The following is a 19,637-nucleotide window of genomic DNA, read 5'->3' on the forward strand; positions in this document are numbered from 1 at the left end:
AGGCTGGAAATGCTGGGGTTCCACTTCACACAAATATTAACCCTTTGGCTCCTTTCAGGAGAGGCGTCTGACTTTGCCTGATGTTTGCTGGCCACCAATTCTCCCTCTGCTGTCATTCATCCCACAGGGTGGCCGTGGGCCGAGCCTCAGTGTTGCGTGCAGGGAGCTACCGTAACCTTTACCAACTCTGCCAGCCACTTCTCTTTTTCTTTTATGGCAACCTTTCCTGAGTTTTGAGGTGCCCCTTTCTCGTTCAGTCCCAAAGTTTCCCTCATCACCTCTCCAAGATTTCAGGCTTTTCCCCTGGTCTGTTTCGAGGTGGAAATTCCTGCCCCCTGTGAGCCGCGCTTCTTCGGAGGGCTCTGAAATCCAGCTCTCATCTGCCCAGTGTTGTGTTGTTTTCCCTGTCGCCATGGCAGGGATTAAGATGGGAGCCAGGGAAGGAGGGCGGAGGGAAGAAAGTGGGCTGGAAAAGCAGGGCTGCAAGGATGGGAGAGCCGGATTGGAGCAGGAGGAAACAGCGAAAGGAGGGATTCCTGTTTTGTTTGGGTCTATTTTGGTTATGGTTTTCTAGTTTGGGTTTGTTTCCAGAGGTGAGGAGACAGGCATTTAGCGCTGAATCCAACACTTACTGCAGAATCACAGCCGAAGAGATCCTCTCCCAGAGTCAGTAACCCAGAGGCAAGCTCCAGACCCCAGACCTACTAGGAACAACTCTCAAAAAATCTGTTATCCCCAACTCACTTTATGGACGGGCCTGCCCAGTCAGTGTGACAACGGGACCTAATGCCCCCCTGACCTTTGGCAATCCCTGCCCTGGGTGAGAAGTCCTCAGGGCTGAGGGAGATGCCCAGTCAGAGCCCACGCCCATCCCCACACCTGCCCCCATTTAGACCTTGCTCCTAGTACTCAACACCCCAGAATCTCTGCCCAATGGCCCAAGCCTGCTTCCAGGGCCTATGCGGGCCTGTTCATGTGGTCCACCCCATCAAGGGTGGCTCGTGCAGCCAGTGGCCAAGGGGTGGCTGCTCGGGGCACGGGCAGTGGACAGAACTTGGAGGTGTAGGGACACGCAGGTGGGTGGGAACAAGGTCCCGGGTCCTGACAGGGGACCACCTGTCCCTGTGCTGCCACATTCTGGCCCCAGGAGTCTGAGAATCTAAAGTCACGCGTGGCCTTTCAGAATGTTATGAAGGTACATTTGTGAAGGTAGGAGGCTAAGATGTATTTTTAGCAATTTGTTGGCTTGACTAATAGCTTTTAAATATTTAGATGCATGGCTTGTGGGTCTTTATTTGACTCCAGCCCTGTTCCCACAAACCTGTGACAAGACTAAGGTTTGCCTGGCCCAGATGCCTCTGTCCCCAGTGGTGTCTCCAGATCTTTTCTTTTTTAAGTGAGGCTTTTCCAATGTCCTTGTTTCTGAAGATTCTACTGGTAGGGGCAGAATTAGGTTTTTTTTTTTTTAATATTTGGTGTCTCATCACAGGGATTTGAGCCGTCTGTTAGCTGAAGCCATGGTATTTCGGGAGGATACAAGCAACCAAAATTAAATAGGAATTTAATTAAATTTAACAGAAAGTTAAATTAGAAGTATATGCAAAGGGCAGCAGCACTTCACTTATCCAGAGGCGAGCTACACAGCAGCCTCGGCTATTTGGAACACGGTCAGGAACCAGAAAGGAGCAAAAATAAACAAAAACCAAAAACAAATGAGGAAACAAACAACCATCCCAAAACCAAACAAGGCTGTTCACAGCCAAAGTCAGCACCACAGAATTCACCCCCAACACTTGATGTTTACAGCAAGTCCCACCTTCGGACCTTCCCTCAGAGCCAATGAACTCTTTGTGTAGACACAACTCAAGGGACTATTTGGGTGAAAAGCTTCCCATTTCACAGCAGATTTGAAGGAGCACCTTAGAAAGGGAGGGAAAAGGCTGCTGGTGACTCGGCTGGATGCTCTGATTGGAATGAGAAGGTGGTTATTAGTTTGTGTTAAAGGCAGAAACAAACCTAGAATAAAAAGTAGACAAGAGCCCGGCCAGTGTTGCTCAGTGGTTGCCATGCTACACCCATCAACCTATGGACCAGGAAGTCACGGTTTGGTTCCTGGTCAGGGCACATACCCAAGTTGTGGGCTCCATCTCCAGTATGGGGCATGCATGCGGGAGGCAACTGATCAATGATTCTCTCTCATCATTGATGTTTCTATCTCTCTCTCCCTTTCCTTTCCTTTCTGACAGCAATCCTATATAATAAAAGGCTAATATGCAAATTGTCCCCTCGGGAGTTCGATCTACCAGGAGTTAGACCGCTCACTATGATGTGTGCTGACCACCAGGGGGCAGCGTGGAATGAAGGAAGGCCCTGGCCTGCAGCTGGCAGCCAGGAGAAGGAAGGTCCTGGGCAGCAGCCAGAAGAACCCCAATGGGCCCTAATTGCCGACCAGGCCTAGGGACCCTACCTGTGCACAAATTTCGTGCACCGGGCCTCTAGCAAAAAAAAATAAAATAAAAAAAAGTAGACAGGAGACCACAGCATAGCCTCTGAGCCCAACTAGTGTCATAGAAACAACCCTGTGTCATGGCCCAGTCCAAGAATGGGAGGGGGTGAGAGAGTGGGGAGAGTGTGTGCTATGGCCTGAACATTTGTGTCCCCCCATATTTTTACATGCTAACTCCTAATGCCCAAGATGATGGTATTAGGAGGTGGGCCTGTGGGAGGTGCTTAGTTCATGAGGGCAGATTAATGAGATTAATGTCCTTACAAAAGAGGTTCCAGAGAGCCCCCTAGCCCCTCCCACCAAGTGAGGGTACACGGAGAAGTCCATGATCCAGAAGGGGGCCCTCACCTGACCGTGCCAGCACCCTGGTCTTGAACTTCCAGCCTCCAAGACGGTGAGAACCAGTTTCTGTTGTTTATTATGGCAGCAAGAATGGACTATGACAATGTAATTCAAGAAAACCGTGGGCATCACCAAAAGTTAGGAACAATTTAAAAGCGGGAAGTATCTAGTGTTGGTGAACCTGTGGAGCATGGGGATTTCCCCGCTGCTGCTGGGAGAGTAACCACGCAGGCAGCACCTTGTACAGCCAAGCATGTGCAGAGTCCTTGACCCAGCTGTTCCGCTTCTAAGGATATGTAGCGAGAGCCCTTCCTTGCACATGGTCGTGGGAGACGCGTGCCAGAAAACTCATGGCAGCACTGTTTGTAATAATACTCAAAACCCTCAACCGTCCATCCGACAGTAGAACGAATAAATGCATGATGGTATACAGTCTGTGATGGAACATTATACAGCAGAGAAAAGAATGAACTATTGCCACACAATGCAGCATGGATGAACCTACAAACCACAATGTTCAACAAAAGGAACTGGTCACAACGAAACACACAGTAGGATTCCATGTATTTAAAGTCCAGGAACAGGAAAAACGGATTATATTGTTTGGAGCTACAGTCACATATGGGCAAACCAAAGACAGGACTACTATATAAAATGGTGTTGAGGTTACCTCTGGCAGGAAAGAGGGGGCTACTACGGTACCACAGTGATACTTTTTCTCCTGATCTGGGTGATGGTTCTGTTGGTATTTACTTGATTTATATCCTTTAAGCGGTGCATGTATGTTTTATTTATAAACATATTTCACCAACAATATTAATAAAAGAAGGGGGAAAAAAGCAAGAGTCAGGTTCTGTCTAATTTACTCTGTTTAAGAAAGCAAGACAGTGTTTAATAACATTAATTTGAAACATTTCCACCAATAACAATGAAAAGAAAAACAGTTTTGGGCACGTGGAGGGCTAACTTTCAGTGATCCGGAAAGTTTTCATTTGTATGTGACAGCTGCTCCGCGTTTTCCCAGCTGCTAGGGCGATGACCTGAGTCCCATCGCTTTGCACATGAATTTCTGAATTGGTTGAGAAAGAAAAGAAAGAGGAGCCTTAGTGGGAGCTCCTTGGAGGCACAGAGCACCTTCACCAACCTTCTGGCCGCCCTCCCTCTGGCTGCCTTCCCCTGGGCATCCCCTGGGGGCCTATTACAAATGCAGAATCTCAGGCCCCACCCCAGACCCACTGAGTCAGAATCTGCACATTAACAGGTTCCCCAGGGGCTCCCGTAGAAGTGTGAGATGCACTGCTCAAGTCCAGACCATGAACAGGACCAAATACTTCATCATTTCAGGGAAAAACTGCCTTCAAACAGGCCCAAGGTGGACCCTCCTTGTACTGAACTCCGTGCTACAGTGGGTAGTGCTCAGAAAAACTCAAATTCACTCATTCGTCCAATTAATATTCTGACGAATCCTATGAAATAGCCATTCTGTGTTTGATATGGTCTAGCTCTTAATATTTATTGAGCTCCTATTATATGCCAGGCGCAATGCTAGGTATTGGGCAAAACCAGCCTTGGTTGCTGCCCCATAGAGCTCACAGTCTACCAGGAGAGATTGTCTTTTTTTTTCTTCTTCTTTTTTTAATTCACACAAATAGATATCAAATCACAGCTGTAGTAATAGCTACAAGGTGGACATTCCTGGTGCGTGGACCGTCCTTGAGTTGATGTATTTCAGCGTGGGTGTTGGTCAGAAGAGGCATCCCTGAGGAAGTGTGGCCAGACCTACATCCCCAAGGGTGGGATGAGAATTCCAGGCAGAGGGCTGGCAGGTGCCAGGTCTCCTGTAAAGGACTCCATGGAAGCGGAGACCTCCCTGACAGCAGGGCCCCGCTGGCCGGGTCTAGAGTCTCTTCTCTCCCCAGTGACCTTGCCAGCAGGGCAGCTGAGCTTGTCCACAGCAGCCCCCCAGGCTTTCTGCTCCCCCAATACTCTGTGTTTAAAAAGGCTGCCAGTGCCGTCTCTTTCCCAGGGGAAGGGTCTGGCAGACAACTGTTTAATGGCCCTGCTAGTGTGATGCACTCACTTCACATCTCTGTGCTCTACTTTTGATCTTTCTTGTCTGAATAAATGCTGGCCTCGGGGAACTTGTTTCGATTCCCTAAATGCCTGTGCTGATCGCTTGCTGCTAATCTATACATGCTGTTCCCTCTGCCTGGAACACCACATGGGCAGCCTGCCCCCCTCCAAATACCTGGCTTACCCCTAGTCATTGTCAGCACCTACCCAGGACGTCTTTGTTACCTCCTCCCCCCAAACTCTGGTGTTGGTCCCACAACCCCCTGCAATAGACACGCCAAGCACGCATTGCCCCCCTAGCGTCAAGCCTCCCCAACATTCAGCTCAGGGCACAGGAGGTGCTCAGTATTCCCTTGTTTCATGTATTCACTCAACCTGCAGCACAGCAGGGGGCCGCACTGTAGTTTGGCTGACTCGGCTGCTCTTCCTTTCTTTCTCTCTCCCTTTCTCTCTCTCTCTCTCTCTCTCTCTCTCTCTCTCTCTCTCTCTCCCTTCCTTCCTTTCTTTCTTCTTTCTTTCTTTCTTTCTTTCTTTCTTCTTTCTTTCTTTCTTTCTTTCTTTCTTTCTCTCTCTCTCTCTCTCTCTCTCTCTCTCTCTCTCTCTCTCTCTCTCTCTCTCTCTCTCTCTCTCTCTCTTCTCTCTCTCTCTCTCTCTCTCTCTCTCTCTCTCTCTCTCTCTCTCTCTCTCTCTCTCTCTCTTTCTTCCTTGCCTTCATTCTAGAGGCTGGTTTGGTTTTCTAGCCTCCCGAGTACATAAAAGTGACAGTCATGCCAATGAGATGTCTGTTGTGGGGGTTTCTGTGAGATTTTTTTCTTTTTTTAAAAAAAATTAAATCTTTATTGTTCAGATTATTACAGTTATTCCTCTTTTCCCCCCAATAGCTCCCCTCCACCCGGTTCCCACCCCACCCTCTGCCCTTACCCCACCCCCCCAACCACTGTCCTCATCCATAGGTGTACGATTTTTGTCCAGTCTCTTCCCGCACCCCCAACACCCCTTTCCCCCCGAGAATTGTCAGTCCACTCCCTTTCTATACCCCTGATTCTATTCTATTCACCAGTTATTCTGTTTGTCAGATTTTTTATTCACTTGATTTTTAGATTCACTTATTGATAGATATGTATTTGTTGTCACTTTGTTGTTCATTATTTTTTATCTTTACCTTTTTCTTCTTCTTCCTCTTCTTAAAGAATACCTTTCAGCATTTCATATAATACTGGTTTGGTGGTGATGAACTCCTTTAGCTTTTTCTTATCTGTGAAGCTCTTTATCTGACTTTTAATTCTGAATGATAGCTTTGCTGGGTAAAGTAATCTTGGTTGTAAGTTCTTACTATTCATCACTTTGAATATTTCTTGCCACTCCCTTCTGGCCTGCATAGTTTCTGTTGAGAAATCAGCTGACAATCGTATGGGTACTCCCTTGTAGGTAACTAACTGTTTTTCTCTTGCTGCTTTTAAGATTCTCTCTTTGTCTTTTGCTCTTGGCATTTTAATTATGATGTGTCTTGGAGGGGTGCTCTTTGGATTCCTTTTGTTTGGGGTTCTCTGCACTTCCCGGACTTGTAAGTCTATTTTTTTCACCAGGTAGGGGAAGTTTTCTGTCATTATTTCTTCAAATAAGTTTTCAATATCTTGCTCTCTCTCTTCTTCTGGCACCCCCATAATTCAGATGTTGGTACGCTTGAAGTTGTCCCAGAGGCTCCTTACACTATCTTCATATTTTTAGATTCTTTTTTCTTTTTTCTTTTCGGGTTGGGTGTTTTTTGCTTCTTCATATTTCAAATCTTTGACTTGATTCTTGCGATCCTCTAGTCTGCTGTCAGATCTCTGTATACTATTCTTTATTTCAGTCAGTATATGCTTAATTTCTAGTTGGTCCTTTTTCATATCCTCGAGGGTCTCACTAGATTTATCGAGGGTCTCACTGAATTTATTGGCGGTTTCTAGAAAATTCTTGAAAAACCTTATAACCGTGGTTTTGAACTCTATATCCAGTAGTTTGCTTTCCTCCATTTCTGTCATTTGTGGCCTGTTTCTTTGTCTCTGCATTTTGGCTGCTTCCCTGTGTTGATAGAGTGGCTTTGTGTGCCAGGTGTCCTATAGGGCCCAGTGGCTCAGTCTCCCCAATTACCTGAGGTGGACACTCTTGGTGCACCCCTTTGTGGGCTTTGTGCACAGTCTTGTTGTAGTTAAGCCTTGATTGTTGTTGGTATCACTGGGAGGAACTGACCTCCAGGCCAATTGGCTGTGAGAATCAGCTGTGTCTATGGTGGGAGAACGTCTGTGCTGGAGACACCCTTATGGGGCAAGACTTGCTTTAATGTGGCTTTGGTGCTCACTGAGTCTGCCCCCTGAGTGTGTCCCTTATGAATCTGAGGAGTTGTAATCTGGATGGTCCCACTCTGACCACTGGGTACACTGACTCTTGGATCTCTAAGGAGGTGCTAATTTAGCCTCTGCCTGAGGCTACGTAGCAGGAGCTATGGAGAGATCTGCAGATTCCTCTTCTTTGTTTGGGGTTTGGAGATGCCCAGATGAGGCCCAGCTGTGAATCAATGCAAGCTTCTGTGGGGCCTTGGGCCTTCTTTTGGATGTTCTGGGTCTCTCTGTTAGGTAATTTTAGATTGCAAAACGCACAGCTTGGGTGAGGCGGGGTCTCAGGGAATCAACAGGGCAGAGCAAACAGCTATGGCTGATCCTCAGCCCTGCCCTAAGAGGCCCTGGGTCTCAGTGTCCCATGGTAATCGCTGCAAGCACCTCTGCGAGAAAGCCGCCCTCGAGTTCCGCCTGATGCCAGACAGTCCAGTTTCTCCCCGTATGAGTCTGGGTCCCCAGAGACTCACCAAAAACTGGAGTTCAGAGCAGTTGGGAGCTTGTGTCTCCCTCCTGATTGAAAAAGACAACTGTGTCCTCAGTTGCCAGCCCTTTCCATGTGCGCCTCCATACCTCTGCACTTTATTTCTGCACCGCCTCTGAGTTTCAGTGTGCTTTTCTCTTTCCTTCTAGTTGTAGAATTTCCACTCAGCCAGCCTTTCTGTGGTCCTCAACCTGTGGGTCGAAACCCCTTTGGCGGTCGAACGACCTTTTCACAGGGGTCGCCTAAGACCATCCTGCATATCAGATATTTACATTACGATTCATAACAGTAGCAACATTACAGTTATGAAGTAGCAACGAAAATAATTTTATGGTTGGGTCACAACATGAGGAACTGTATTTAAAGGGCCAGAAGGATGAGAACCACTGTGGATGATGTCCGTTTTGTCTTTTAGTTGTAGTTTTGAAGTGGTTGTGGGAGGCAGCAATTTCAGGTGTTTACCTATGCTGCCATCTTGGTTTCTCTCTTTTTTCCTTTTTTATAAAAGGAGACCTCACAGTTGGTTCTGCTCCTTTCTCTTCTTCTTCCTGCCTGGAATTGAGCTGTGATGCCTGGAGCTGCAGTAGCTACATGGTTTTTTTGGGTTTTTTTTTTTGTTGTTGTTCTTTTAAGGCCACCAAAAATTTTGGTTGTCTCCCCCCAAAAAAATTGGGAGAGAGAGAGAGATAGCCATGTCTTAACCACAAGGGAAAGACCAACAGAATCAGAGACAATAGTCTTGTCATTGCCGAGCCACAGGACCAGAGCCAGTGGCTTCTTATCTCTTATTCTCCTCAGTTGAGGAAATGAATGCCTGTTTAGTCCATTGTTAGATGGTTTTCTATTATTCGTAGCAGATGGCATGCCAGCAGAGGTGTAGGGTGAAGGAGAAAATAGTGGGGAGAGTTTACTTAGCTTGTCAAAGAAGGAAGTTAACATTTGTTGAGCACCTATATGTTCCTGGTTGTTGCTTTATATTCATGACATTTAACTCACAATCTATCCAAGTAGAGTTATTCAGTCATTACACAGACATCTGAGTTAGGCATTATGACCCCATTTTACAGACATGGAAACTGAGGCTTCTACCCAAGGTCAAGCAGGAAAGACTCAAACCCAAATCTGGTGGACTTTAAGCCTGAATTATAGTTTTGGTTAGGGTGTTTCTCAACCAAATATTTTCCTGCCAACACCCCCCCCCCCCACCCCCAAGGAACCCAAATATTCCCTATTAAGAGATTTATTCCTTGAGACTGAAAGCATTTCGATTTTTAAGAGTCACCATTAAAATGCAAACGCCTCTGGGAAGTATGAATCCCCTAAACCTTTATCGTATAGCCTAAGAGTAGGGGGGTTTAATGGAGCAGTCCTGTGGGAGGGCCAGAAGGGAGGGCCTCAGGGCAGGGAGGAGAGGGCAGATTGAAAGTGTTTAATTGGCCCACTGCCTCTTTCCCTGGGGCCTTGATCAGTCCAAGGTTAGCTCCCTACCTGATTTCCCAGGGGCCCTAAGGCTGATCATTTCCAGCAGCTACTTTGGGAGGGCAATTATCCTCACAGTATCTTCATCCCCAACCCTCCTCGCAAATACAGACCCGTAAGGCTTCCAGGAGCCCTGAGCTTGCAGTGCTGAGTGCAGAGGCGGAGCGGCAGGGCCACATGCTCTCTCTTAATCACTGGACACAACTTCTGAGGCTTAGAGAGCCTGGTCTTTCCAAGGCAGGTCTGACCCTGTGGTGTGTGCTCATGTAGGGTGGGGGTGGGCGGAGTGTCATGGTAACCTCTCCTTGAGCCAATCTCATGGTGATCTGGGTGTTTCTGAAGGCAGGCTGATAACTTCCTGGCTGACAGCCTCCGTTTAAGCTGAGCTGTGAGCCCCTCTAGAATAGGGACCGTTGCATTTCTGGCTTGACACCTTAGGCTTCCTGCACTCAACCTCAAGAATCAATATTTTTATTTCTGTCTCAGGGCGGAAGTCTCTTTGCTGACCTGCAGGAATTTGACATTCTGAGTCGGGGCCTGAAGGCAGGTGACAAATGTCCCCTGAATATAGAAGGAATATTCCATGGACGCCCCTTCCCCCCACTTTGGTACTGGATCTGCATTGACTGCTCTCATTCCTGAATATTTCCCAGGACATGGGACGCAGGTTTCCGAACAGGGGCTAAGGAGTAGGTCATCAGCATGCCAGGCATTGGGGTCAGCACGTTCCACGCCTCATTTACCCTCAGTGCAGCCACATCAGGCACAGAGGGGGGCTCATTTTACACGCGAGGGCACTGATAGCCCGGGTGGGTCAGTGGCTGGCCCAGGGTCACGGAGCCAGCTGTGGCGGAACTGGATGGAAGCCCAGTTGTCTGAGTGTGGAGCTGGAACCGCCAGCATACTGCCTCTCCGTCTGGGTCCTGTGAGCAGACCGAGGGAAGCAGGGTACAGGGTGAGATGTAGAAACGTATCCAGAGGACATACAAATGCAACCAGGAGAGAGGGTTCCGCCCCACACTGCCATTCTGAGTGGCATGCCCTGAGCAAGAGGCACCCTTGTCAGGATTAAATTATCTGGAATAAATATCAGCCTCCTCCTTTTTAAAGTTCAGATTTGGTTCAGAATAGCAACACAGTGATTTCCAGTCTTTTTGGGTTTGCAATTCTCTGTTGTTTTGGTGGCGGCTGTTTCTTTTGTTTTTGTAAATATCCCTTTTGTAAAAGGATATGTATCTGTGATATGAAATTCAATTAAAACATGTTTGCTTTGAAGTCTTCATTGAGACCCCTTAAGGTAACCAGAGATGTCTAAAGATATTACCTGAAATCAGTGGAGTAGGTTACTAGATGTATCTACTTTGTGAACACACGTCCAGCTGAACACTTAAGATGTGTGCACTTTTTGGTTGCATGTCACTGTTCAATGAAAAATTCACTGAAGCATGAGAAAAGTAAAGAGGTGAGAGCTGCCTGAGCAGTGTGCCTATGAGAACGAAGGGTCGGGGTCACCATGTCTGTTTTTGGTGGAGCCGATGGGCTCTAATTCACGGCCTCACAGCCGGCTCTCATACCCCTGTGAGCAGCTTCCTCGTGGCAGCTCCTGGGGGTCTTGTGTACGCGCCTTTTAGCTTTCAGAGGCTCCCAATGTGGGGTTCGCACAAGGTGGCGTGCGAAGACCTCAGCGCCTGTGTGCACGCTCACGTGCAAGGGACAGAGGCTGGCCCACAATTCTGGCTTGTTTTTATTTGCACGCAGCTCCAACACATGCTAGCTGTGTGACCTGGGTGAGTCCCTTAGTCCTTCGGATCCACAGTTTCCTCATTCACAGGGTGGGAAAGCTCATACGGCCCACATCATGGAACTGCATAAGGAAGGATTACATAGGATAACGTGTGTGAAGGGCTTCTCCCACACAGTACACAGTAAACACGAAAGCAACGTATGGAATCAGAATGTCTGGGGCTTAGGCATCCATTTTAAAATATATATATATTTTTATTGATTTCAGATAGGAAGGGAGAGAGAGAGAGAGAGAGAGAGAGAGAGAGAGAGAGAAACATCCATGATGAGAGAGAATCATCGATTGGCTGCCTCCCACAAGTCCCTAACTGGGGATTGAGTGCCCACAACCCCGGCATGTGCCCTTGACCAGAATGGAATCTGGGACCTTTCAGTTCGCAGGCCAACGCTCTATCCACTGAGCCAAACCGGCTAGGGCTAGGCATCCAATTTTTAACAAGCTCCAATAGGGGATGTTGGCACACAGTCAAGGTTAAGAATTACACTCTGACCTGGCTTCTGCCCCCACTGTTGCACCATAGCATATCTAGAATGTTCATTCTCTTCTCTCCCTCCTTCCCTCACAGATGAGAGAAGTCAGAGGAGCCTCCCTTTGGAAAGGGTGCCTGGAGGCCAGAGGACAGTCATTCCTTCCTCCCTCCCACACACATTTGCTAAATGTGTGCCAGGATGGTGTGGGGGAGGGACAGACAGGTGGCCAGGTGTGACTCCTGGCTCTGGGGAGTTAACTGCTCTCAAAGAAAATTGCCCGATGGCATGCACTCGGTGAAGGATCACTGAACTCTTGGGTTCTGGCTCCAGCTTAGCCCCATTGAAGTTTTTCTGGGCCTGATTTTTCTAAAATAAGGGGGGTCGACTGCATGGTTTCTGAGGTGCTCCCCTCGCTGACATTCTATGAATCCATGAGTGCACCCTTAAAAACAGTGTATTGTAAAACTCAACAATAAGAAAAGGAACAACCTGATTAAAAAAGGGGCAAAAGACCTGGACAGACACCTCACCAAAGAAGATACGCAGATGACAAATAAGCATAGGAAACGATGCTCCACATCCTGTGTCACTAGGGAATTGCCAATTAAAGCCACAGTGAGATACCACCACACACCTATTAGAAGGGCCCGAATCCAGAACACTGGTGACACCGAATGCTGACGAGGACACGGAGGAACAGGAACTCACGCACTGCTGGTGGGAATGCAAGCACTACCGCTGACCTTGGCCAAGAAAGGGTCGCTGAGCCACTTTGGAAGACAGTGGGCTGGTTTCTTACAAGGTAAACACAGTCTTACCAAACGACACAGCAATTGTGCTCCCTGGCATTGACCCAAATGAGCTGAAAACTTATGTCCACGCAGAAGCCTGCGTGAGTATGCTTGTAGCAGCTTTATTCCAAACCTTGGAAGTAACCAAGATGTCCTTCAGTAGGTGAATGGGTAAATAAGCTGTGGTACATGCAGACAACGGACTATTATCCAATGTTACGTACTGTATGATTTCAACTCTATGATATCCTTGAAAAGGCAAAATTATGGAGGCAGTCACAAGAGCAGGGTTTCCAGGGGCGAGGAGAGGGGGAAGAGTCTGTGGGGCACAGAGAAGTCTTGGGGCAGTGAAACTATTCTGTGTGATACTACAATGGGGATGCCTGCTGTTATACACTTGTCCAAACCCACAGAATGTACAGCACGAAAAGTAAGCCCTAAGAAAGCTGGACTTCGCATGATAATGATGTGTCAATGTAGATTCATCAACTCTAACAAATGTTCACCTTGGTGGGGATGTTGATAGTAGAGAAAGTAGGGGTGGGGGTAGGGCAAGGATATATAGGAAACCTTTGTATTTTCTCCTCAATTTTGCCGTGAATCTAAAACTGTTCTAAAAAAAAATTAAGTCTATTAAAAAAATAAAATAAAAACAAATAAATTGCCTCAGTGTCCTCATCTGTAACATGGGGATAATAATAATGCCTGCTTCATGGGGTTTTGTGAGGATTAAGTAAATTAATAAATACAAAGCATTTAGCACAGTGCTTGGCATATAGTAAGTTCTCAATCAATATTAGCTATTCATGGAGTGAACCTTTTAGAGAGCTGATTCCAATCGATTGGCTGTCACTAGCCTTTGGCCACAGCAATCCCTTGCACTCGGACAGACAATCAGATGCGTGATGGGATGACTTCCTTTCGCTCTGCGTTGGGGTAGATCTTTGCAGAGCCAGAGCTTTCAAGCCCACACATGTTCCAAGGCCTAGAGGAAGTGCCTCTTAATGGACCATGCCAGTGGATCAGGCAGGGAAAACAGGGCTCTCTCCATGTCTCATTTTCCTGAGTGACTTGGCAGATCCTCCAGGCCCCATTCTTTCCTTCACCAGCATTGTTTGTTTCTGATGTCACTCTGGGAAAGAAAGCTCTGTGCTGGATTAAACTGAGGCTGGTGTTCAAGGTTAAGGTGATCTTAACTCCTTTTGATCCTAGCAACCAGCCTTGAGTATCATGGCCTCTGAGAAATTAGTTGAGAACCACTGATGAACTTCGACATTTTTTTTTGTACTTAAATGCGTTTAATATTTATTGGAATTCTTCCAAACAGCTCTAATGGCATAATTGTGTTTGGAATTTATACATGTACATATTAATACAAGTAGTTTACATTGCAATTTAGGATTTTTAAAAAAGGACACATACTTTTTAGGTCTTAAGACTCTAATAAAAGACCCTTTTATTAGGATTTACTTTTGGTGCTGTACATTCTATGGCATATATTGCTTTCAGATAAAGAATTATTAACATGGCCCTAACTGGTTTGGCTCAATGGATAGAGCATCGGCCTTTGGAATGAAGTGTCCCAGGTTCGATTCTGGTCAAGGGCCTGTTCCTTGGTGCTGGCTCTATCCCCAGAAGGGGGTGTGCAGGAGGCAGCTGATCGATGTTTCTCTCTCATCAATGCTTCTAACTCTATCCCTCTCCCTTCTTCTCTGTGAAATCAATAAAAATATATTTTAAAAAAAGAACTATTAGCATAAGTAAGAACAAGTACTACAGTTGATCGTGGCCAAAAAAGGGTCACCGAGCCACAGTCTGTAAAGACCAAGGAGTGCGTGCCCCCAATAGGCAATGACAAACACTTTCCCTTCCATAGAAGATCTATCTGTGCCACCCCACTTTCATCGCTAATGACAACTGTGAGACAGAGGACATCCTATAGTGGGGGAGGTTCAAGTCCGCCACAGGCTCGCATGGACATTAAATTACCTCATCTGACCTACTGCAGCCTTGTTAGATCAATCTGAGGCTCTCCGAGGCCAAAGTCCCACTCAAGGCTTTCCCGTTGGTAAGAGGCATAATTTGGACTCAGCTCTTTGGCTTCAAAGCCATATTCAATCCTTTACATTTTAACGCTTTCTCCTGTGGCTGTGACCTGGTCGCTGGAGTAGGTTATCACTGCTTGTGCCTTTCACAGCCCACCTGCCCCTTTCCTGCAGACAGAGCCTCAATTCATTTAGTTCAGGTACCTATGTGGATTCTAAGTGACTAATCCAATCACAAGGGTACCTCAGCACCCTGCCCAGGGATTGGCTTGGAGATGGACATGTGACTGAGTCTGGCCAATGACTATGGAAGAAACTGTCTTCTTCCACTGATGGGCAGAGCTCAGGTCCTGGAATAACTTCTCATTCGACATCCTTTTACCATATTGTTGATGAGATGCCATAGGAACTTACCTCTTGTTTATATTGACCAGCCTACGGTAAAATTGGTTTTGTTAGTCATCATTTCGCTCCAAGTTGCAGAACCTACCCATGTTAAGTGAGGACTTTGTATTTCTATCCGACTCATTTTATTTTGATTCTTACTTTACTGCTCCTGGTCCTCTTTTAAAGAGCACCTGGCTAACGGCCTTTGACTCTGGGCCTGTGAGCTTTGGCTCATCTCTGACGGCACCGAGGCTGGATCTGCAGTTTGATGGCACTTGGCTGCCCTTCCACACAGCAGGGAGCAGCTGTCCCAGTTGGTTGTGCCCGAGTGGCTGGCCCAATGGTAACATTTGTGGACTCAGGCCCCCCGGTTGCTCTCGGAGAAGGACGAAAGCCAAGCCCCACACCTCATGCTACATTAATAGCAGTGAGCTTTCTTCATGAGACCATGGTTACTAAGCACTCAGGCGGGGAAAAGGTGTTTCTTCTTTGAGAGGCCCAATCCCTAATGAGAAACCTCCAAGAACCAGAAAGTAAGTTCCACACATGGACATGAACCCCTAAGTTCTTGGTACCCTGGCCAGCTCCCCAAATGGGTTCAGTAAATCTTAATGGGAAGGGTAATGATTACATAACATTTCTATTTTCAGAGTGAATCTTCTATTGCTTTGCTTTACTCTTTTGTCAACCCAGTGAAGAAGGTAAGAAAGGGATGTGACACTGGAAAATGCCCTAATACCTACTCAACCCTATCCAGACCCTGGGTGAGGTGCATCATATGTGGTCTCATTTAGTCTTCATCATGACCTATGCTGTAGGAATTCCTATCTTCACTTAAAAAAAATTTTTTTTTTATTGATTTCAGAGAGGAAAGGAGAGGGAGAGAGAGATAGAAACATCAATGATGAGAGAGAATCATTGATCAGATACCTCTTGCATGCCCCACACTGGGGATTGAGCCCACAATCCAGGCATGTGCCCTGATTGGGAATTGAACTATGACCTCCAAACCATGATGTCCTGGTTCATAGGTCAATGTTCAACCACTGAGCCACACCAGCCGGGCTCTATCTTCACTTTTCTAAGAGTGTAATGAATCTCAGAGAAGAGACTAAGTTGTGGGGCTGGGATTGGAATCTAGCCCCTGTGCCCATGTCACATGATATTTCTGGGTCTCAATTTCCTTCGATGGAAAATAAGAGGGTTGCAAGATGGACTCCCTAAGGTCAATTCTAGTTCGAACTCTATGACTCTATGAATATTATCCTCTGCCATTAAAAGATGGGATTGAAGCACGGAAATGATCATTGTCGGGGGCCTCATAAGAGACTAGAGGTAGGTGAGCCCTGCTCAAAGCCAGGCCCCTGGGCTCCCTTCTCATTGCCCGAGCAATGGACAATTGGAACGGCTCCCGGCATTAGGGAATTGAGGATCAACATGTAGCACAGCCAGTTGGCTTCAGTGCCCTTGTCTACTTAGCTTCGGGCAGTCTTCAGTGCTGCCAGTACCTTGTCTCTTTTTAAAAGTTCCAGCCTCTCCTCCCAGGCAAGCAGCAGCCTGAGACTCTGACCCAGGCTGGGTTCCAGGAGCCAAGGCTGGACACCTGGTCGGGGGGAATCCAAACTAAAATGTCCAATAGCTCCCTCCCCGAGCCCTTACTCGTGCTGAGCAGGGTTCTAAGGGCTTTTCAGGCGGTAACTGTTTGTATATCTCCATATTTAAATGGTTAGAATATCCCTAAGGGTTGGGCATTATCACATACACTCCATTTTAATGATGATGAACTTGAGCATGGAGAGGTTAAGTCACTTGCCCAAGGCCACACAGCTAGCATGCATCAGAAACAGGATGTAAACAGGGAACATCTGGTTTCAGAGTCCACACTCTTTATTGCTATGCTCGATTGCCCGGCTTGAGGTGTTAACCTTAAAAGAGCAGGTACCTAGGTGGAAGCTGTGTATATGATGATGGACGACCACCTGAGACCTCCAACATGGAGAACAGGTCTGGGAGTGTTAGGGCTGGACAGTGGGGTCTGAGGAGACCCCCTACCACACTGGAACTTTGCCTGACGGAAGGAGCATAAAGTCCCAGAAAGGAGAAAGGCTTTATGAAGGACACCTGCCCTGTTCCCCGGGAGTAACTAAGGTCTTGGACACCAAGCTGACTTGAATATGGTTTCTGACAAGGAGACAAAGGTTGGTTCTGATGGTTTCTCTCCCTGTCTCATAGCACCCTTTCATTCTCTTTGCACCCTTGTAATTGTTTAAAGAACCGGGCCAGCCCGGTCCAGGATTGTATCGCCGCAGCCCTGCACATACAGTTAAGCAAATATTTGTTGAGTGAACGTATGAGTGAAAGTCCGGCCCTGAGGTCTAAAGTATACTTTCAGCCAGAGCTCTTGGGGAGGGCTCTGGAAGGGGAGGGCACACAAATAACAAGTTGGCATTTGAGGAAGTATTTGAAAGGAAGGGCAAGCTTTAAAAAGGAGGAAGGAGAGGATTAGGGAGGTGTATTTAAGAGATAGAGAAACACTAGTGGGAGGCGAGGGGAGGGAAATGTGGGCATAAAGCCTGAAAGGGAGCCTGTGAGCCTGGCCAGGCTACCAAAGAAGCCCTTGTCCGAGGCCTCGCTGGGCAGGGCACTGGCCTCCCTTAGATTTCCTGAGGCTCCCCGAGATGCGTTCTAATTGTAAACATTTTATTCTCATTGCCCAAGGACAGCAGGTTCTGAGGGTAGGAAACTTTCCTGGCCCCTGGCGTGAGTGTCTGTGAGCTGGGCCTGGGGCTCCCCTCCCCCGTCCCCGCCCCCCTCGTCCCAGGTACTGAGCTGGGACAGTGGGACTGTCTGGAAGGCACTGAGGAGCCAACCTGTCAGAGTGCTTACAAAAGCAGGTGTCAAAACCTGGCCCAGATTGTCTGGGCCTGGAAGAGCTTCCCTAGAAGTGAACATTCCAGCCCTCCCCCATCCACCCAGGCCACACAACAGCCCAGTCATAGGGCCCCCTGGCTCCTTCCCACACCTCTCTCTACCACACCACCAAGATTGCTGAGTGTAAGAGGAAACGCCACCTCCCGCAGAAAACCTAAGGGACTTTTTTCCTCCCTTCAATAAACATTTGCTGAAATAACTTTTTATTGGTGGTTGTTTTAAAACACATAGCATAAAAAGAGTCCTGAGAATTAATCCCATCATAACTTTTGTTCGGCTAGGTCTGTGTCATCAGTGTGGACTTCAATTTCCTCACCTATAAAATACGGCCCCTTTCTAATGTTAGTATTCTACCAGTGTGCGCTGCACAATGGGCGCTGAGTATTGCCTTCTGCTCAGCATCTGTTCAACCAATATTCTTTCAGTTCCAAGAGCCCAGACTGCTTTTGACATTATTGGAGATTAAAAAAAAAAAATCCTGGCCCCTGACTATCATTTATTTAAGTACCTATTGAGTGCCAACCATAAGCTCATGGTTAGTGCTATAGGAATTTTAAAAATGTAAGACAGCCCTAACCGGTTTGGCTCAGTGGATAGAGCGTTGGCCTGCGGACTGAAGGGTCCCAGATTCGATTCTGGTCAAGGGCATGTACCTTGGTTGCGGGCATATCCCCAGGAGGGGATGTGCAGGAGGCAGCTGATCAATGTTTCTCTCTCATCAATGCTTCTAACTCTCTATCCCTCTCCCTTCCTCTCTGTAAAAAGTCAATAAAATATATTTTAAAAAATGTAAAACATTGTCCCTAATCTCTCAGGTAACTTCAAGCACACCAGAATGACATATATGAATAAACAGAACAGTTTAAAATAGCATACAATTAATGTTAGGCGGGCAGGGAAGTGCTACGTGTGTAAGGTTAGAAGAGGGAGAAATCACCAAGGGGTTGACAGATCTAAGAAGGCCACGTAACAGTAGGGCTTGAGTTGGCTAAAATGTAATGTTGATGGTGATGATGAATACAGCCAAATTTATTGAACTCTTAGCATGTGGTAGGTATTCATATGGTGCTCTATAAGTATCACATTTATTTACTTATAATTTTTTATTTATTGTTTGGGGGAGAGAGAGAGAGAGAGAGAGAGAGAGAGAGAGAGAGAACATCAATTTGTTGCTCCAATTGTTTATGCATTCATTGGTTGATTCTTGTGTATGCCCTGACTAGTGATTGAACCCACTTCCTTGTTCAGGGCAAAGGGATTTGAAGAGCCTTGAGGTTCTCTGAGTCAATGTCTGTGCCTACCTTTCTTCTGTCTTCTGGGGCACCCTTTGTCTGCTATCTTCTTTGTCTTCTCTGATTTCTTCAGCTTATTCATTGTCAGCATCTCCTAAGACTGAGTCCTAGACCAGCTTTCGTTCACTCATTCATTAACTCAAAATGTATTTGTTAATTACCCATTATCTGAAACTTAATATATCTAAGAATCATCTTTGGTCGGAAGGAGTTTGGTGATTCTACCTGCACTCCTGGTGTCGGCTTCAGGGAGCACCCACGTGTGGATGACTTACACAGTGATATCCCCAACATGGGCCTTTCGTCTCCTCTCCAGGTGTTTTCAGGACTAATTTTGGAAGCATAATATTCTGGAAGCAGAATGCATTAGGTTTTCCCTAGATCACTCAAGTCCTCATTCCCCATTTTTATGAATATCATCCATCTTCCTGGGCCTCTTGTCTGTCATCCTCTATGGGCAGGGATAATGACTTTTTTGCTTTGCCTTCTCCAATAGGGGGACACCTGGTACATGGCTCATAGAAAACATTTAAACAAGGCTGACTAAATTATTTAAATGACTAACTGAACCTTGTGCTTTGAGAAGGCAACTCAGTGCAGTTCTGTATTTAGTTTCAGATGGTTGAGTGGCATTTGATGGATGAGGCAAGAATAGCAA

The sequence above is a fragment of the Myotis myotis genome, unplaced genomic scaffold, assembly GCF_014108235.1.
Source record: "Myotis myotis isolate mMyoMyo1 unplaced genomic scaffold, mMyoMyo1.p scaffold_m19_p_1, whole genome shotgun sequence".
NCBI classification, from domain to species: Eukaryota; Metazoa; Chordata; class Mammalia; order Chiroptera; family Vespertilionidae; genus Myotis; species Myotis myotis.